At 44.3% G+C, this 21074-nt stretch overlaps 1 protein-coding gene across 3 annotated transcripts in view; it reads left to right on the top strand.

The window, feature by feature from the left end:
• The window catches only part of LOC138947599 (TBC1 domain family member 5-like), a 73875-nt gene that overhangs the window by 6135 nt on the left and 46666 nt on the right, over nucleotides 1-21074 (top strand). For all 3 annotated transcript variants that reach the window (XM_070319103.1, XM_070319105.1, XM_070319102.1), the window contains exon 2: nucleotides 16361-16865. The gene's annotated coding sequence lies outside the window, so the exon portion shown is untranslated. The remainder of the gene's footprint in view (nucleotides 1-16360; nucleotides 16866-21074) is intronic.

The raw sequence follows: 21074 nt of genomic DNA, 5'->3' as shown, positions 1-21074 counted from the left end.
GGGGGGGATTAAATAACGAACACGCACACACACACACACACACACACACACACACACACACACACACTACCCGAGTCTCTCTCTTTCTCTCTTTCTCTCTCTCTGTCTCTCTTACTAACGGCACTCTCCCCGGAGGCTAGCATATCAAGCTCCGGCCGGTGGTTTGGGGGATAGCTCTAGCATTTGATTAGTGGCTCTCTAAAGCCTGGGCTTTGGCAGGGAGGGTGTGGGCAGTGCTTTCATAACTCTCCCCCTAATCGCCTGATTGATCACCGGCACGGACAACTATGGGGAGAGGGGGTGAAAGCAAGGCCAATAACTCATTGGTAAAGCACAGTCAGCAGTAGAGTCTGTAATTTACACAGTCAGTAGTAGAGTCTGAGGCTGAGCTGAGTGATGGATTGTATGCTGTGACTGTGGGCCAATTTTGCTGTGGTGGTGACAGTGAGACTAAGGTGGTCGTGGTGTCATTCTTGCTTTAGGTTTGTGATTATTGACCAGGAGTGCATGGTGCTTCCCATATTGACTTCTGGTCATTTTCCAGTGACTTCTGGTCTTTAGCATGATGGTAATTATTGTTGGCGCCCAGGATGCCGAACCATAAACCGAAGCTGAGTGTTTCTGTTACTTTGAGAGTCGATGCTCAGGTTTGATGACTTACATTTAGTTAATTCCCAAAGGGTGATAGTGAAGCGGAAGATTGTGATACATTTGTATATCATCTGCAACACAGAGGTGAAACAGAGATGTGTTTGCATGTGTCTGAAGGTTTTATTTTTTAATTGTTGGTATCTTCGCTCATAAACATTGTTGGGGGTGTGTGTGTGTGTGTGTGTGTGTGTGTGTGTGTGTGGGGGGGGTATTGGTCTTTAAAGAGGGTTCAACTGTATTTGGATAGTCATCACAAATAGTTTTTGAAGCAATTTGAAGGAGTGCAGATCTGCTCTTTTGCAAACTTCCCCCCTATTATGGACGGATTTGAATAAGTTCTCATCCACAGAAATTTAGCTGATGCTTGTTCCCCGGTGAGCGGAGACAGTAAAATGTATGTCTATAGATACATGATTCGCGGAGACAGTAAAATGTATGTCTATACATGATTCACTCCTTGTTTTATTTAACATTCCCTTCATTGACCTATTCTATTCTTCAATTTGTGTTGTGTGGTGTCCAGTGTAAAGTAGAAACTGGGTGTAAATAAAGTATGTCTATGATTCAGCGCATTCTGTTTAGATAATGTACACAATAAAGTCCACATAGGTCAATGGTCTGGTTTTGTGAATGTTTCACTTAATTAATCACTCTGTTCATTAACCGTTGTATGGACTCCTTGTGAAGCTCCTACGTTCCGGCGTCAAAGGCAACATGTACCAGTGGACCAAGTCGTACCTGCACAACCGAAAGGCCAGAGTGCTGGTGGACGGTCACTGTGGCCGAAAGGTGCTACTACGCCAAGGAGTTCCACAGGGAGGAGTACTCTCCCCCACGCTATTCATACTCTTCATTAACGACCTGGTACCAGAGTTGCCCAAGGGAGTCCAAGCGGCACTGTATGCTGATGACCTTGTTCTCTGGTGCTCGGAAGAGTATGCAACCACAGCAACCTACAGGATGCAACTTGCCCTAGAAAAGGTTGCAGCGTGGGCGGAAGACTGGTGTGTGACCATCAACAGGGAGAAGACCACTGCCACTCTCTTCACACTCTCTGCCAAAGCGACACCTGGCAAACTGACCTTGGGTGACACACCCCTGAAATTTGAAGACCAGCAAACATACCTGGGGGTCACCTATGACAAGCGCATGACCTGGAAACAACACATCATGAATGCAGAGGGAAAGGCCAGGAGAAAACTAAACATCATGCGGAAGCTGGCAGGATCACACTGGGGTGCAAACGAGAAGATCTTGAAATCAGTCTACCAGGGGACTGTACGACCGCACCTTGAGTACGGATCAAGCTCTTGGGCAACAGCAGCCAAGACACACCAGCAGGCCCTAGACAAAGTACAGAACCAAGCGCTGAGAATCATCACGGGCGCAATGAAATCAACACCCATACAGAAGATGGAACAGGTGACTGGCATTCCTCCACTGAGCAAAAGGCGAGACTGCAAAACAATGGTACAAGCCACCAAGTACCAGTGCACTCATGACCACCCCATGAGTGACAGACTCAAGAAGATGTCCTCAGGCAGGCTGAAAAGATCAAGCTTCGCTCTTGAGGCAAGGGCTTTGCAGAAGAAACATCAGACAGAGATGCCAGAGCTAGTGGAGCCACCATCTTTCTCCCTTGACGCCCCACCCTGGGAAGACAGACAAGGAAACCTGGACATACAGACCAGTGTCCCTTACCTCACAACAAAGGACGAGCAGAGCAATGTGACTTCTTCTTCTCCTTCTTCTTGGCGTTCGCAGAGGTTACACAATCAGTCCAGCACTGGTGATAAATGTTGTTGTTTTCTCCAACTCCTGTCGACTGCCGTATAGTTTGGTCTGCAAGGGAGTTGGTGACGGCCACACTTCTTTTCGTTCCTCATCTAGTAAGGGACATCGCTGTAAGATGTGTTCCGCTGTTTGGTCCTCTTGACCGCAGGCACAGGTTGGTGATGGCGCCAGCTTGAACTTTCGGTTCATGTGAGCATTGAGCCTGTTGTGGCCAGTACGCAGCCTGATGAGGTTGACTTGCTGCTCTCTGGACATTGTGTGGTAGTCATCTCTGTTTGTCCTTGGCCTCATCAATGCCTTGATGATTGTCTTCTGCTCACTAAAGCTGACACTGTTTTCAGGTTGAGCAATGTGACGAAAAAAAGCCCTGACTCTTGCCATGCTTGAAGAAAGGTACCCCCAAGAAGCATGGATACGGGTGTATACTGATGGGTCAGCCACAGAGGCCGTCAAAAATGGAGGAGCGGGGGTGTATGTCCAGTACCCCAGTGGAGAGAGGCAAGCAGAGGCTATACCAACAGGCCTCCACTGTACAAACTACAGAGCTGAGGTACAGGCACTGATCCATGCAGCATACACCATCAACGACAGAGTCAACCATGACAACCAGGTGGTCTTCCTGACTGACGCTCTGTCAGTACTACAAGCAATGACCAGTAGCAAACTGCCTCAGCTGGAACACGCTCTACACAACATCAAAAGCCTGAGGACAGTACTGCAATGGATCCCCTCCCACTGTGGTGTACAAGGAAACGAAGAGGCGGACAGGATGGCAAAGCTGGGTGCAGAAGATGAGCAAGAGAACAACCCTGTGAGCCTGACAGAGATGAAGACCATCATTAAGTCTCTGCACAGGACGCCCCAGCCACAGGACAGCTACCACCTGCTATCCAGACCACAGCAGGTGGTCATCTTCCGCCTGAGAACGGGACACAACAGACTTAACCGGCATCTCCACAAGAAGCTGCATGTTGTGCCCTCCCCCATGTGTTCTTGTGGGGAAGCAGAGCAGGACACGGCCCACATCCTACGAGACTGCAGGAACCACCAGGTGCTGAGAGAGGAAATCTGGCCAATGCCGGAGTCCCTGCACAACAAGCTGTACGGGCCAGTGGCTGCGCTGCAGAGGACCACTAATTATATCTCAAGATCTGGACTCCAAGTGTGATCGGCGATCGAAAAGAAGTTCTAAGAAGATTAACCGTTGTTAATGCTACATTAGTTTTGTTGTGTTGTGTTCAGTGTAGAGTAGCAGAAACTGGGTGTAAAGTATGTCTATGATTCAACGCAATCTGTTTAAATTGTCCACTATAAAGACCCATTGTTCGGAGGTCTTGTGAATGATTCACTTTTAAGTTTATTAAACACTCTGTTCATTAAAGGCGATCATCATGGTAGGGAATGTTTCTCCTGGAGAGACCTAAACTTGAACCCGTGGTATCAGGGGCTTGGTCGATTGATACATAAACCATAAACATTTCCCTGGTACCAGACACACACCGTCCTGAGAAAGGGGGAGCTAACAACCGTCCTGAGAAAGAGAAAGGGGAGATAACTATGTCTCTCCCTTACCTTTTCTCTCTCTGTTGGCAGCGTGCAATGCAGCTGGTTAGAAATTAGACTTAATATTGTAAAGTGTGACCAAAAGTTTGTCATGAGCTGCTTTAGGGGCTGTTTAGGGTCTGGGTATGCTGCAAGTTTTGTTGTGTTGCCTTCAGTGTCAAGTAGCACAAACTGGGTGTAAAGCCAGGGCATTCACCAAGAGCTGCAGAGCATGCAAGCTGGCGTAATCCAATAACGTTCCAGTTAAGACTGTTTACTTCCGACTGAATGCTTTTGAAATGTGGGTTCTTTGTTGCTTCATAATAAGGAAACAGGTGGTGGCAAAAGCAATTTTAGAAACACACACACAAACATAAACAAAGGCATAAAAAATTAAAACAGTCACTGAGGGATTCTTTTGAATAATGTGTTTATTTTTACAATTACAAATGTTTTCCTGACCTTAACAATGATAACAATAACAACAATCAGTGTTGTTCCCATGCCTCTCAGTCTTGGGTCATTGATGCATAATGTATTGATCAGACCATTGGTCCCACTGATGCATAATGTATTGATCAGACCATTGGTCCCACTGATGCATAATGTATTGATCAGACCATTGGTCCAACTGATGCATAATGTATTGATCAGACCATTGGTCCAACTGATGCATAATGTATTGATCAGACCATTGGTCCAACTGATGCATAATGTATTGATCAGACCATTGGTCCAACTGATGCATAATGTATTGATCAGACCATTGGTCCCACTGATGCATAATGTATTGATCAGACCATTGGTCCCACTGATGCATAATGTATTGATCAGACCATTGGTCCAACTGATGCATAATGTATTGATCAGACCATTGGTCCAACTGATGCATAATGTATTGATCAGACCATTGGTCCCACTGATGCATAATGTATTGATCAGACCATTGGTCCCAACCCAGCTGTTTGACGGTCCAGTGGTTTCGACATGTAGAAGATCTTCTGACGGTCAATTTTTCCTGCATGGATGACAAAGCCAGGACCCCGTCGCGATATAACCTTCGTGGTTGAAAACGACGTTTAATACACCAAATAAAGAAAGAAACAAAGCCAGGACATTTAACCTTTGCCGTGCTTCCTGGGTTCACCTGTACCCAGAGACACACTAAAATCATTGTAACTCTGGAACCATTAAAGGTATCGTTTTGAAATTTTAAGTATCTCTCACACACCTAATTTGCTCTCTGTCTGCAAATTTTTAGTGTGTACATGACAAAACATTAAAATTAATTGATTATGATAATTTACATAAACACTACCGATGGCGCGGGTTCACACAAACCCATACTTTTAAAGAGTAGTAGTGATTGTAACTATCCCTCTGCCGACGGCGCGGGTTCTGCTACACCCATAATTACCAAAGCGTATCTCTCTGTCTGTCTGTCTGTTGTCAGTTGCTCTGTCTGTTTGTCTGTCTGTCTGTCTGTCTATCCGTCTATCTGACTGTCTGTCTATCTGACTGTCTGTCTCTCTCCCTCTGTTTCTCTCTCTGTGTCTCTCTCTCTGTCTCTCTCTCTCTGTCTGTCTCTCTCTGTCTCTCTCTCTCTTAGTCTCTCTCTCTCTGTCTGTCTCTCTCTCTTTCTTAGTCTCTCTCTTTCTTAGTCTCTCTCTCTCTCTTTCTTAGTCTCTCTCTCTCTTAGTCTCTCTCTCTTAGTCTCTCTCTCTCTCTTTCTTAGTCTCTCTCTCTCTCTTTCTTAGTCTCTCTCTCTTTCTTAGTCTCTCTCTCTCTCTCTAGCTCTTTCTTAGTCTCTCTCTCTCTCTCTTTCTTAGTCTCTCTCTCTCTCTTTCTTAGTCTCTCTCTCTCTCTTTCTTAGTCTCTCTCTCTCTCTCTCTCTCTTTCTTAGTCTCTCTCTCTCTCTTTCTTAGTCTCTCTCTCTTTCTTAATCTCTCTCTCTCTCTTTCTTAGTCTCTCCCTCTCTTTCTTAGTCTCTCTCTCTTTCTTAGTCTCTCTCTCTCTCTTTCTTAGTCTCTCTCTCTCTCTTTTTTAGTCTCTCTCTCTCTCTTTCTTAGTCTCTCTCTCTCTTTCTTAGTCTCTCTCTCTCTCTCTTTTTTAGTCTCTCTCTCTCTCTTTCTTAGTCTCTCGATCTCTCTCTTTCTTAGTCTCTCTCTCTCTTTCTTTCTTAGTCTCTCTCTCTCTTTCTTAGTCTCTCTCTCTCTCTTAGTCTCTCTCTCTCTTTCTTAGTCTCTCTCTCTCTTTATTTGTCTCTCTCTCTCTATCTTTCTTAGTCTCTCTCTCTCTCTCTTTCTTAGTCTCTCTCTCTCTCTCTCTTTCTTAGTCTCTCTCTCTTTCTTAGTCTCTCTCTCTTTCTTAGTCTCTCTCTCTCTTTCTTAGTCTCTCTCTCTTTCTTAGTCTCTCTCTCTCTCTTTCTTAGTCTCTCTCTCTTTCTTAGTCTCTCTCTCTCTCTCTTTCTTAGTCTCTCTCTCTCTCTTTCTTAGTCTCTCTCTTTCTTTCTTAGTCTCTCTCTCTTTCTTAGTCTCTCTCTCTCTCTCTCTCTCTCTTTCTTAGTCTCTCTCTCTCTTTCTTAGTCTCTCTCTCTCTCTCTTTCTTAGTCTCTTTCTCTCTCTTTCTTAGTCTCTCTCTCTCTTTCTTAATCTCTCTCTCTCTCTTTCTTAGTCTCTCTCTCTCTCTCTTTCTCTCTCTCTTTCTTAGTATCTCTCTCTCTCTTTCTTAGTCTCTCTCTCTCTTTCTTAGTCTCTCTCTCTCTCTCTTTCTTAGTCTCTCTCTCTCTCTCTCTCTTTCTTAGTCTCTCTCTCTCTTTCTTAGTCTCTCAGTCTCTCTCAGTCTCTCCCTCCCCCTCTCCCTTCCCCTCTCCCTCCCCTGCAAGAGGTCGGTGAAGGGAGAAACTCGATGCACCCACTGAAGTAGCGCTGTGGGTTTCCCCGAACCCACCCCGTCGTTAGAGAAATAAACGGTAAAAACCCTCTTTCAAATGTATGGGTTCAGACAAACCCGCATCGTCGTTAGAGGAATAAACGGTAAAAACCCTCTTTCAAATGTATGGGTTCAGACAAACCCGCATCGTCAGGAGTGTGTAGTCAAAAGCGGCATCCGGCAAAGGTTAAATGGATCTATATATAGATATATATACATATTTTCAATCTTGTGTCTAACAGACATTTCTTCCTCTGAGGTTGGGAACAGCACTGAACAATGATTGTGATGATGATCACCTCAACCACCACCACAATATGAACAAGTAAACTAAACAAAACAAAACGTTCATGAATAGAATTGTCATGGCCAAACAAAAAAATGTGCTATCTTCCCAATCTGGGTTATATCAAGAAAAAATAACGTTATTATAAGCTTCTCACTTATGCCTATAAATCACTTGGAGCTTAAATAATTAAGCACTTGTCATGATCGAAATATCAATTTCATTGCATGCTGATGCATTTTGTCTAAAAGGATAGTTTTGGTGCAGCCCTAATGAAGACTAAAAACATGTTTTTGTTGGAAATTTAGCTTAAAAATCACGTTTGCTGATGGTTTTTGTGTGTATTGTAATCCTTTTCTTGATGATTCATTTAAAAAAACAAAACATTTGCGAATTGTTTTGTGTATAGGATTGGAAAATACAATATCAGTATGAATTTTTCTAGCATTGCTGATCTGCCTGCAGGCTATTTGGAAAAGTAGGTTAGCTCGCAGAGATTGTCTAGGTTTTTCGGAAGCCGTCGCCATTGGCGTATTTGCTGAGCGTAGGCAGGCCCGTGCGCTACCGAAGGAGTTTATTGATTTTTTGCTTAATTGTGCAAGTTGTGCGAAAGATTCCACCAGCAGTCAGGAAATTGTAAACGCCATTAATTCGAGAAACAAGTGCCGGCTGCTTTTAATGTGATTGTGCATATCGAGACAAATGGCCAAAAAATGACATGCAGCTATTTTGTATTTTTGTTTTGTTTGTTTATTCATGCAGGCAGTTATACACCCCCCTCCCGGAATAACTCACACACCCTTGCCCCCCCCCCCCCCCCTCCTGAAAAATAATCAAAAACAACCCACGATAACAGTAAAAGAAAATATTTAACACAAACAAAATTATAAAACAACATTTCTGTTATAACCTGCTGTGGCAGGAAAACCTTCAGTTTGAAGTAGTCTAGTTGTTTTCATAATAAAACAGTTGCCTATTTTCGTTTTTCTAATGTTTAAGATAATATTGGTTTCTTTTTTTTCTTTTAAAAATAACAATCCACTCCAAGTAAACATTTCTGCGAACCATCTCAAATCTGCCCTGGCTTTCTTCTTCTTCTTCTTGGCGTTCGCAGAGGTTACACAATCAGTCCAGCACTGGTGATAAATGTTGTCGTTTTCTCCAACTCCTGTCGACTGCCGTATAGTTTGGTCTGCAAGGGAGTTGGTGACGGCCACACTTCTTTTCGTTCCTCATCTAGTAAGGGACATCGCTGTAAGATGTGTTCCGCTGTTTGGTCCTCTTGACCGCAGGCACAGGTTGGTGATGGCGCCAGCTTGAACTTTCGGTTCATGTGAGCATTGAGCCTGTTGTGGCCAGTACGCAGCCTAATGAGGTTGACTTGCTGCTCTCTGGACATTGTGTGGTAGTCATCTCTGTTTGTCCTTGGCCTCATCAATGCCTTGATGATTGTCTTCTGCTCACTAAAGCTGACACTGTTTTCAGGTTGGTCTTCCACGGCTCCTTCTTTTGCCAGCTCATCTGCCCTTTCATTTCCTGGTATCCCACAGTGTGCTGGTATCCACTGGAGGACAACTCTTCTGGTTTGTCTGACCATCTGTAATGCTTTGGCCAGCTGTGGGAGTTTGTCGTTCTCTAGGGCCTGAAGGACTGAAAGGGCGTCCGAGAGGAAGACAACTTGGTAGCAAGGGTCTGCGGAGTCCTGAACGAAGGAGGCGGCCTGCATGAGAGCTTCTGCTTCTGCTTTATAGTTTGTGCAGTGTTTGCCAGTGGCAACGCTGGATGTAGCTGTATGTCCCCCAGGGAACTGGATGAGAATGCCTGCACCTCCATTGAGCACGGCGTTAGTTGCTGATCCATCGGTGTATACATGGATCCACGCCTCTTTTGGGTACTGTTCGTCGATCAGGGCTAAGGTGAGTGCCTGTCGAGCTGTGTCATTCTGATCTTCTCCTGAGGTAACATGTGGAACACTGGTGCAGATCTGGATGCCTGGTTTCTCTGTTGCCTTGGGGGTTTCCTCTTCTTCTTGAGTCAGAGGTAGAGTGTTCTGTGGAAGGACTTCCCTGTACTGTCGAGAAAGTCTCTTGCTCTCGTGTACAAAACTGCTCCGTTTAAGCCGGTTCTTGGTGAGGTTGCTCAGTCTGTGCTTCATGGGGTGGTCGGGTAGGCACTTGAGCTTCTCGGCCTGTACCATAGTCTTGGCTTCTCTTCTCTGACAGAGGGGTTGGATGGTGGTAAGCTTCTCCATTTCCTTGATGGGCGTGGATTTCATTGCACCGGTGATGAGTCGGAGGGCCTGGTTTTGCACACGGTCAAGGGTCTGCAGGTTTGTCTTGGCTGAGGTTGACCACGCTGTGGAGCCGTACTCGAGGTGGGGTCTGATTGTTCCCTGGTATACTGTCTTCAGTATCTTCTCGTTCGCTCCCCAGGTGGTACCTGCCAGCTTCCTGAGTATGGCTAGCTTGCGCCGGGCCTTTGTCTCTGCCTGTGCAATGTGTGGTTTCCAGGTCTGCCGTCTATCAAAGGTGACACCAAGGTACGTTGCTTCTTCATCCTCTCTCAGAGGAGTTCCACCAAGCCTAATGGTTCCGGCTTTCTGCTTTGGCGACAGTGTGAATAGGGTGGTGGAGGATTTCTCCTTGTTGATGGAGACGCACCAATCTTCTGCCCATGCGTTCAGCCTATCTGCCGCTTGCTGCATTCTGTAGGTGGCAGTACTTGCGTGCTCCTCCTTGCACCAGATCACAAGGTCGTCTGCGTGTAGAGCAGCTTTGATCCCGTTGGGCATCTCAGACACCAGATCGTCGATGAAGAGAAGGAAGAGTGTGGGGGAGAGGACTCCGCCCTGAGGGACGCCATGACGAAGGAGGAACTTCTTGCTTTTGGTCTGGTCGACGTTAACTCTTGCCCTGCGGTTATAGAGGTAAGAGCGAATCCACTGGTACATGTTGCTGGACACGCCTTTCCTCAGCAGTTTTACAAGGAGTCCATCTTTCCAGACCTTGTCAAAGGCTTTCTGAAGATCTATCCAGGTGACGAAGACCAGCTTCTGTTCCTGAAAGGCATCTTCAACTTCTTGCGCCAGGTAAGTGACCTGATCTTCAGTGCTGCGGAACTGTCGGAATCCAGCTTGTTCAGGGGCGAGGAGGTTCCTGGATTCCAGGTACCACCTGAGGCGCTCGTTCACAATTCTCTCCAGGGTCTTCACAACACAGCTGGTGAGGCTGATTGGGCGATAGCTGGTGGCCTTCTTTGGATCCTTCCCTTTTTTTAAGATGGGGATCATGATCGCTTCTCGCCAGAGTTGTGGTAGCGATCCTTCTTGCCAGCTGCTGTTGAAGACCTCGAGTAGCTTGTTCTCTGCTGCACTACCAAGGTGGGTTAGCATCTCGTTGGTGATGCCGTCTGGGCCAGGGGACTTCTTCGCCTTTGACTTTTTCAGAGCTGAGTGCAGCTCGTGGAGTGTGAGTGGTTGACTCATGGCGTCCACTGTCGACTGTCTGGCAGGTCTCTCTCTTTTCTCTCTTCTTGCTTCTCTCTGTTTCTCGGGGCTAACATGGAGGTTGCTCTCAGCTGCATAGCTTTCAGCAAATTGGTTGGCAGCATGCTTTCCAGTTAGCACCTTCCCGTTCTCTTCTAATGTGATCTTTCCTCTGCTGGTGTTCTCATCATTCAACTGCTTGGTGAGCCTCCAGAGCTTTCTGCCATCCTTCTCAAGGTTCAGAGAGCTTGTTTTCTCTTGCCAGCTTCTCCGTCTTGCCTGTAGCTTCTTTTTGAGAAATTTGGCTTTGGCTTCCTGGAGGCGGATGTTGTTGTTTTGTGACGGGTTGACTTCTGCTTCCCTTCTGGCGTCTGCCAGATCATCATCCAGTTCCTGCAATTCATTGCTCCAGTAGGGCTTATAGTCTCTCCTGGCACCCCTGGGAATGGACTCACGCGCTGCTCTGAGGATGCTCATGTTGAAGTCCTTCGCCACCATGTTGATGTCTCGACCCTCGACTCTGATGTCTTTGGTGAGTTCGCTGGTGCGGTGTCTAAAGAGGAACCAGTTCGCTCTTTTGTAGTTCCACCGAGGGAAGGAAGCTTCAGTGCAGGACTCCATGCCCAGGGTCAAAAAGACTGGCCGATGGTCACTTCCACCTAGCTGTTCTCCGACCTCTCTGCTGGTTAGCTGGTGCATGTCTTCCGTGCAGAAGGCTAGGTCAGGAGTTGATGTAGTGTGCCATCTTCTGGAGTAGAATGTAGGGCAGTCAAAGGGACTGTTCAAAAGGATGAGACCTTTGTCGTCCTGCCAGTTCTCCACCTCTTCTCCTCTCCGATCCAGGTGGTCATATCCCCAACTCTGTGAATGACTGTTGAAGTCACCCACCACGATGAAGTTGGAGGCCTTTGCGGGGATCGTGTCAAGGGCGAGGTGTCTATCATTGGGGCAGTAGAAGTTGACAAGATGGAATTCTGATGTCTTCGTCTGGATTCGAATCACCTGATATTCGGAGTCCTCCATGTGCGTTTCTATCAAACAGGCATTGATGTTGTTCCTGATGAGGGTCAGGATTCCTCCTTTGCTTCGGTCTGTTCTGTCGGACCTAAGGCATTGGTAGCCTCTCACTTTGAAGGACTTTTGGGGTGTCAGGTGCGTCTCCTGAATACAGCAGATGTTGATGTTCTTCTCATGCAGGATATGCTCCAACTCTGTCTTCTTGTTCAGGATACTTTCTGCGTTCCAGTGCATGACCTGGAAAGGTCGCTGCTGACTGGGTTTCTTCCTGGTTGTGGTGGTGCCAGTCACTTTCCTCCCGCGTCCCCTGGCGTGACAAGACGGACGGGAGGGACCTCCAGTAGTTGGGGCTGGGTCCCTTTGAGGCATGGGACCCGACGCTGCTCCACCCTGGGGGGTCCTCAATGGGCGAGCGCCATTTCCATCTGTGCTGGTTGATTGTGTCATCATTTGCGTAAGTGCGTGTACCCGTGGTTTGTTAGAATGCACCGTGCGGCCCGGGTCCTCCGTCTTCAGCATTCGGGGTTTTCTGTCGGGGTTACCTCACCCTTAGCTCATGGCCCGTACGTCCTACCCTGAGAGCACAGGGGGGAGGATTTTCCGGGATCCCACCCGGAGCCAGTTTGGTCCGCGGCCGCAAGCGGCTGATCTCCATATCTGAAGACCGTTCCCCTATCCGCCACCCGGGGACGCGCTGGGTTGGGGGTGGTCGCCCCACTGAATATCCCACACTGGGTTAAGAAAGATCAGCCTGTCCCAGTGCCCTGGCTTTTATATGGGACCGTCACCATGGCTGTACCCCCCGCGGGTTAGGGGGAGTCCCATATTGGTTGGGACGAAAAAGAATTTACCCGATGCTCCCCAGCATGTCGTAAGAGGCGACTAACGGATTCTGTTTCTCCTTTTACCCTTGTTAAGTGTTTCTTGTATAGAATATAGTCAATTTTTGTAAAGATTTTAGTCAAGCAGTATGTAAGAAATGTTAAGTCCTTTGTACTGGAAACTTGCATTCTCCCAGTAAGGTCATATATTGTACTACGTTGCAAGCCCCTGGGGCAAATTTTTGATTAGTGCTTTTGTGAACATTAGAAACAATTGACAAGTGGCTCTATCCCATCTCCCCCCTTCCCCCGTCGCGATATAACCTTCGTGGTTGAAAACGATGTAAAACACCAAATAAAGAAAGACTGTCAAGATGTGTGTCAAATGTCATATTATGGTCAAAAGTACAAATAACAATTACTATACATATCTATCAATCCATTTTTAGTAAGCATTCCTTTATTTACCGGCACGGTTGGCCTAGTGGTAAGGCATCCGCCCCGTGATCGGGAGGTCGTGGGTTCGAACCCTGGCCTAAGACTTTAAAATTGGCAATCTAGTGGCTGCTCCGCCTGGCGTCTGGCATTATGGGGTTAGTGCTAGGACTGGTTGGTCCGGTGTCAGAATAATGTGACTGGGTGAGACATGAAGCCTGTGCTGCGACTTCTGTCTTGTGTGTGGCGCACGTTATATGTCAAAGCAGCACCGCCCTTCGTGGTCGGCTGGGCGTTAAGCAAACAAACAAACAAATTCCTTTATTTTTTGCTCATAAAACATAAACTATTTTATTGTCTCAGCCATGCAGCCGCCTATGGGGGAGTTTTGGTCAGCTTCTGACGTGCGTAATTTTATTTACTCAAAGAAGGGAAATCCTACGCTCCGTCGATACATTGAACCAAATTGTTCCTCAGAATTTGTTCCAGCTGGTTTGATGTACTGATGGTGTTTGTCCACATATGGTTTCTACTTCAACACTGTGACAATTGATTTTTTGCAGCCTTTACAGTGCAACCTTAATGGATCGATCTACTGCCTGTAGATTTTTGTTTTGTTTTGACATTTGCTTGAACCTAGTTTCTGGCTTTCTTCGAGGTTTGATGTGAGTGTTTTGCCAAATAACAGGCTCTGAGTGTGCTGGAAACTGCTCTAAAAACTACTTTTTGTTTTCCTGCTCAGTGTTGCAACCTTCCATGAAAAGAAAGAGTTTGACAATGACAAGGACAACAATGTGAAAACGACAATGGTCATTATTTTACCACATTAGCTAAATGGACCGTGGTTTTCTCACTTTGTTCCCGGTTTGATGCAGGTATACAGTCGAGACCTGGTTAATTCTCACTCTGATCCCGGTTTGATGCAGGTATACAGTCGAGACCTGGTTTTCTCACTCTGTTCCCGGTTTGATGTAGGTATACAGTTGAGACCTGGTTTTCTCACTCTGATCCCGGTTTGATGTGGGTATACAGTCGAGACCTGGTTTTCTCACTCTGATCCCGGTTTGATGTAGGTATACAGTCGAGACCTGGTTTTCTCACTCTGATCCCGGTTTGAAGTGGGTATACAGTCGAGACCTGGTTTTCTCACTCTGTTCCCGGTTTGAAGTGGGTATACAGTCCAGACCTGATTTTGTCACTCTGATAATGCCTATCAAGACATTCAAAACCATCGTCTCTCCCCTCCTTAGAACAGCAGTGTCAAGTCCAAAGTAAAGCAAATTAACCTGTATAAACTGGCCTAATTTATGGTGTCTCTTCATGGTTCTGATTTTGTAGAAGTGTATGTTCCTTCAGAGACAACAGAAAGGTGTTTTATTTCCTTCTTTGAGAAGTGTCTTTTTGTGAAACAAGTTTGAAGACTATGCACTGAAAAAGATCTCAGCCTGCTTCTGTGATACAGTTTTAAAGAATTCACTATCAGCAACTGACTCTGTGACTGAATAATAGAATAACCAGAGCTCTATGGACAAAAACAGTGAATGTGAGAACCCTCTCTCTCTAAGTGTTTATACAAGCAACAGGAGTACCCTTAGCTGCTATCTTGCCTGGCGCCCGGCCCCCCCACAGTGGAGTAATTAACCCTTTCCTGCTGGCAAATAGGACTGGTATCCAGACTGGTGGTGAGTGATTCTGCATGCAGGCATGCTGTACTTCACACTGAATTACTAACATTGCTTGTGGGAACTGGACATCTTGAGTAATTGGGGTGTGAATGGAGTGGAGATTGGAAGGGATTGTGCTGGGACAGGAATGTGTCTGTATTCTGTCTCTTTGATACACCACACACTCTTTGCATCTACTCTCGACCTTGTCATGCTTGGTATCATTTTAAAGCTGAATGTATCCCCTATTATGCCATGGGTTGCCCGAATCTATTTGATCGTGTCAGTTGTGTGTGTTTAGTCAAAATACACACTACCCTACTTTCTGGCTGTAGCAGCCAGCACTAGCAGACAGCAGTGGAGCAAGTGTGTTATTTAAAGCGGGCCTACTGCCGGGCCTGAGATTGACCGGGTCACGCTGCCAGGCCAGCCCAGCTAAAGAGTGAGCTCTGCACAGCAGTGCCCGGTTTGATGCAGGTATATATACAGTCGAGACCTGGTTTTCTCACTCTGATCCCGGTTTGATGCAGGTATACAGTCGAGACCTGATTTTGTCACTCTGATCCCGGTTTGATGCAGGTATACAGTCGAGACCTGGTTTTGTCACTCTGATCCCGGTTTGATGCAGGTATACAGTCGAGACCTGGTTTTGTCACTCTGATCCCGGTTTGATATAGGTATACAGTCAAGACCTGGTTTTGTCACTCTGATCCCGGTTTGATGCAGGTATACAGTCGAGACCTGGTTTTGTCACTCTGATCCCGGTTTGATATAGGTATACAGTCGAGACCTGGTTTTGTCACTCTGATCCCGGTTTGATGCAGGTATACAGTTGAGACCTGGTTTTGTCACTCTGATCCCGGTTTAATGTAGGTATACAGTCGAGACCTGGTTTTGTCACTCTGATCCCGGTTTGATGCAGGTATACAGTCGAGACCTGGTTTTGTCACTCTGATCCCGGTTTGATGCAGGTATACAGTCGAGACCTGGTTTTCTCACTCTGATCCCGGTTTGATATAGGTATACAGTCGAGACCTGGTTTTGTCACTCTGATCCCGGTTTGATGCAGGTATACAGTCGAGACCTGGTTTTGTCACTCTGATCCCGGTTTGATATAGGTATACAGTCGAGACCTGGTTTTGTCACTCTGATCCCGGTTTGATATAGGTATACAGTCGAGACCTGGTTTTGTCACTCTGATCCCGGTTTGATGCAGGTATACAGTCGAGACCTGGTTTTGTCACTCTGATCCCGGTTTGATGCAGGTATACAGTCGAGACCTGGTTTTGTCACTCTGATCCCGTTTTGATGCAGGTATACAGTCGAGACCTGGTTTTGTCACTCTGATCCCGGTTTGATGCAGGTATACAGTCGAGACCTGGTTTTGTCACTCTGATCCCGGTTTGATGCAGGTATACAGTCGAGACCTGGTTTTCTCACTCTGATCCCGGTTTGATGCAGGTATACAGTCGAGACCTGGTTTTGTCACTGATCCCGGTTTGATGCAGGTATACAGTCGAGACAGATTTGTGAAGGTCTTCAAATGAGAGTTCCACTGTGTAGTGTTTATCTTAAGCACGGTCAAATCTGTCTGAAAACTGTGACAACTGGAATTTGATAAATTCAATTTGTTTTCCTTGTTTCCAGGCTAAACATTGCAACCGCTAACAGTAAAACAGCAATTTTTAAAGACATGAGTGAATTGTAATTCACCTGTTTTCTTGCTTTGTTCCAGGTTTGATCTGCATGGCCTGCCGGTGGAAGGAACTCAGTGGATGGTCATCAAGTTGAACACAACAAAAGACCCCTTGCTGTCTTGAGCCCCAGGCAACAAGGAAATATTCCACCCAGCATTACCAGCCCAGCGGAAAACATCGCTTTTTAACTTTTTAACTGGAGTGTGCTGGAGAGGCCGCTGTGAAAAGTTCAAAGGAGAAGTAGGAAAAAGTTATAATTGTTGACTTAACATTGGTGGAGTTAACATAGTTCACGGGATAGACAGTGCAACTGCCACATAAAGGCGGAGCGATTTCATCTTCCGGTTCACTGTGCAGCGTCAATCGGTGCATTGCGAAACAACCATCAGTGATTGGAGATGAACTTGAGCAGATGACTTCTGAGTTACGGAGGAGCACGTATTGTTTTGTGAGGCTTTGTTCCTGAGTGTGAAGTTTGAAGGGTCTTCTTTTTGTCAGGGAAGACGCCGACTCCAGCTACAGCTGTGTGAAAACACTGAACTGGTGAGTAAGACTGGTAGTAGTGTTATGGCTGGCCAGACTGTTAGTAGTGTTATGGCTGGCCAGACTGTTAGTAGTGTTATGGCTGGCCAGACTGTCAATAAACAGCCATAGACGATGTTTAGAAATAACTCAAAAAAGTAATCAAGGAGCAACCACACACAAAAAAAGTAGTTTGGAAATAACTCAAACTTGTAATTAACGAGCAAGCCAAAAAAAAAAAGAAAGATGTTTGGAAATAATTCAAACAAGTAATTAACAAAGCAAGCCAACAAAAAACTAATAAATAAACAACTGCAACAAATAACAATCAAACCAAAACAGAAATATTTGCAGCTGCCAGTGCACTAAAAGCAATTAACGAGCAAGCCAAAAAAACCCAGATGTTTGGAAATAACTCGAACAAGTAATTAACAAGCAAGCAACAAAAAACAGAACAAAAAAAACAAGAGGCGAAGCCTTCAAGGCTCACGTAAGAAATCGACAAACAGTAACACAAACTCAATCACTCCGTCGCACACACAGTAAGCATAGGTGACACGGTGCAAGAGTGCGAGACAGACACTAGATCTAGATCTGTCTGTCTGTAGCCTACATACGGGGACACGACTGCCAGATGGCCAGATCGACACTGCGCTTTCGACAGCGCTTCCTCGCGCAGACACTGGAAACACGCTGTGCAGATTAACATGTAAGAAATCTCCTTTGGCATCTTCTTTATCTATTTTTCTGGAGCTACGAAACTGAACAATGTGAAATCGTCTTCTCCGAATCGGCAAACTGCAGCTCGGTGATAACTGTATCTAATTCTATACCACAATCCTTCACGCGATCTGACCTAACCTTGACCCCTGACCTGGTCTACATACCACACACGACACAAACCAGTCAGCTGTTTTTACCCCCCCAAAACCCCCCACCACCTGTTTTCTTTGGATACACACTTTAACTACATACGTGCCGACGAAATGTTGATCAATGTATCGATTGGGCATTGGATTTCCCTTCTTTGAGCCATGTGACGTCAGAGGCCTACAAAACTTTATAATTGGGCGTTTCAGGTTGACCGAAACTTTAAACAAATTAAAGGAACTACAAAACACACGTCATGTGTTTGATTGCATGTGTGTGTGCTGTTCAATGTCAAAACAACAACAAAGTCAGTACATGACGTGTGTTTTGTAGTTCCTTTGAAGTTTCGGTCAACCTGAAACGCCCAAATATGAAGCTTATGTGTTTGATTGCATGTGTGTGTGCCCGGGCTCGTTCAATCGTCAAAACAACAACAAAGTCATAGTACCTGAAAGGAATTCGATCGATACATACATGTTATTTGTATTTTTGACCAACGTCAACATATGACATTATGCACAGATCTCGACAGTCATTGTTGACCTCGTCCGCTAGCGCGGTCTCGGAGGATCTGTGTAAAATTTCATATTTTGGTCAAAAATACAAAAAACGTATATGGGTGCGTCTCAGAATCTCGTCCTCTGTTTGTGACATTATCACCAAAAGTAAAATCTTCCCAGAAAACTTTGATAATACTATTTACACACTTCTCAGGGTGTACCTTTTCAGTTTAAACAAGAAAAAATATAACATTGCCTTTAGTTTGCCATATATTGAGCATTATTTGGACCATGTGTGCAAAATCACCCGTGTACCATGGAAAAAATAAAAGACAAAAAAACTGCATTTATAAGGCTGAAAACGACTTTTATTCAGTTATTATTGTTGAATCACAAGCCATTATAGAGTTCAATATGAAATGACTACATGCAAACAACAAAATAATGTTTTTTTCAAAGTTCCATGCATTCGTCAAAATTTCAATACAAAAATGAAAATTAATTAATGATATCCTGATCAGAACATGTTGATACATGGCATTCATTCAGTCTTATTGACATTTAACCTTCACAATAGCATACATACAAAGATTTGTTGCTCTAAGACAAAATGTTAGAAAGTTATCCCAAAAGAATGCAAAATGGTCACCGATGTAACATGGAAACATCACTTTTGTAACAAAGAAACGGTTATGCTTTTTCCCACAAACCTTACTAAATGAAGCTGATTTTGCAACCAGATTCTTCTTAGGTAAAATGCCAAACACTAAAACAGGAACAGAAAGAAAAAAAGCTGGACAAAATCAAGCAAACTTGGCCCAAAAAAAGAGAAACATTAATGAAAAGTTCATCACCCACGTAACTCGGAAACGAACAACCAGACATGTATTATAAGGTTTGACATGAAGAATGCAAATGTTCAAAAGTGGTTCATTCAATTGTTGAGACAATAAACCAAAGGCATTGGTTACATATAGAACAGTTGCCACTTGCAGTTAATTAATTTATTTTAAAAGAAATAATGCCCCCTGGCATTGAAGGTGGGGTCACGAATCATGGTTGCATCAGATGTAGGGACTAAGGAAATATCATCGATCCCTGGAAAGCAATAGTAGTTCCCCTCCGGTTTCCTTCGAAGGAACGTTACCACCAGTTCATCAGGTCGAATCTCTTGCACCTGAAACATGCAAGTACCTGCGATTTCAACTAAAGATTGATGCAATATGTGTACTAGTTTCACTAACATGAATTTGTTTAATGTCTATCAAGATTTTGATGCATCCACATTCACTGGCTAAAAACAAAATAAAGTAATTATTTTGTTCAGACTTACCATTCCATTGAACATACAACTTTTACAATTAAAGAAAACATTGACACTTACCGTTCCTTTAAATGGATTTCGGAAATTTAATTTTGATCATAATTTTTTATATTTTTAATTTTCAGAGCTTGTTTTTAATCCAAATATAACATATTTATATGTTTTTGGAATCAGGAAATGATGTAAAATAAGATGAACGTAAATGTGGATCGTTTTATATAAAAAAATAAAAAAATTATTACAATTTTCAGATTTTTAATGGCCAAAGTCATTAATTAATTTTTAAGCCACCAAGCTGAAATGCAATACCGAAGTCCGGCCTTCGTCGAAGATTGCTTTACACAAATTTCAATCAATTTAATTGAAAAATGAGGGTGTGACAGTGCCGCCTCAACTTTTACAAAAAGCCGGATATGACGTCATCAAAAGTATTTGTCGAAAAAAAGAAAAAAACGTCCGGGGATATCATACCCAGGAACTCTCATGTCAAATTTCATAAAGATCGGTCAAGTAGTTTAGTCTGAATCGCTCTACACACACACACGCACAGACAGACACACACACACACATACACCACGACCCTCGTTTCGATTCCCCCTCTATGTTAAAACATTTAGTCAAGTTTTGACAACGTGAAATCGAAAGAAAAACTATTATTACCAAATGTGTAGCCTAATTTTTCACTTCATAGAATATCATAGCAGCAAAAACTCACCTTTTCTTAAGAACCTTGGGTGTTGATCACTGTCGTAACAAAATCACAGACTTCGGAAACATTCTCGAAATCTTTCTTCGCTGCTGGAAGCTGAACTATTTCTCTCTGTAACTGCGCATGCGTAGTCACCCGCACCTCTAAGTCACTACGCGCAAAATAGTTCTAATCTTTCTTCAAAACTCTGAACATTATTTGCAAAACCGTTCACCATCGTAACGGAATTTTGAAGAAGCATGTCATATTGCGCAACTTTCAACTTAGTTTGCAGATGCAATTTTGAGAAAATAATACTTAAATAACATTTAGCTTAGCGACTTTCTATGCCCTTTCATGTCAAGATCGTGTTGAAAATGAATATGCAAATTCTAAAGTTCAAATTTAGGACTTGTTGCTGTTGCACGCGTGCGGAAACATATGTTACGACAGTGATGGCAAACTTTCAAGCGATTAATTTCGTTTAAAAAAACAATTCTGTGGACAAAATAACATTTCAACTGTCAAGTACACTTAAACCAAACACACATAACAAAAATAGCAGTCCTTGGACATTCTAAACGATTCTTGTAGTGAGGTACAAAACTAGTTGATGGTTCATGTCACAGATCAGACCTTCATTTTTCACGCATTTAATCATTTCTTTCGCAAAACAACCTTCATAATAATCATGCAAAATACTCAGTTTTGTTTGTACTATTTCTTTATTCATTTTACTTCTCAAACATACCAATATCATGATTTAAAATTCAGTATGTTTCAATTGTGGGCTAATTTGATTATGGCACACACAAAAGGATCAGTTTCTGAGACGCACCCATATTGCT

This window comes from Littorina saxatilis, linkage group LG14 (genome assembly GCF_037325665.1).
Source record: "Littorina saxatilis isolate snail1 linkage group LG14, US_GU_Lsax_2.0, whole genome shotgun sequence".
NCBI classification, from domain to species: Eukaryota; Metazoa; Mollusca; class Gastropoda; order Littorinimorpha; family Littorinidae; genus Littorina; species Littorina saxatilis.
Note: the sequence above shows the minus strand (reverse complement) of the source record. Positions and strands in the feature narration are given on the sequence as shown.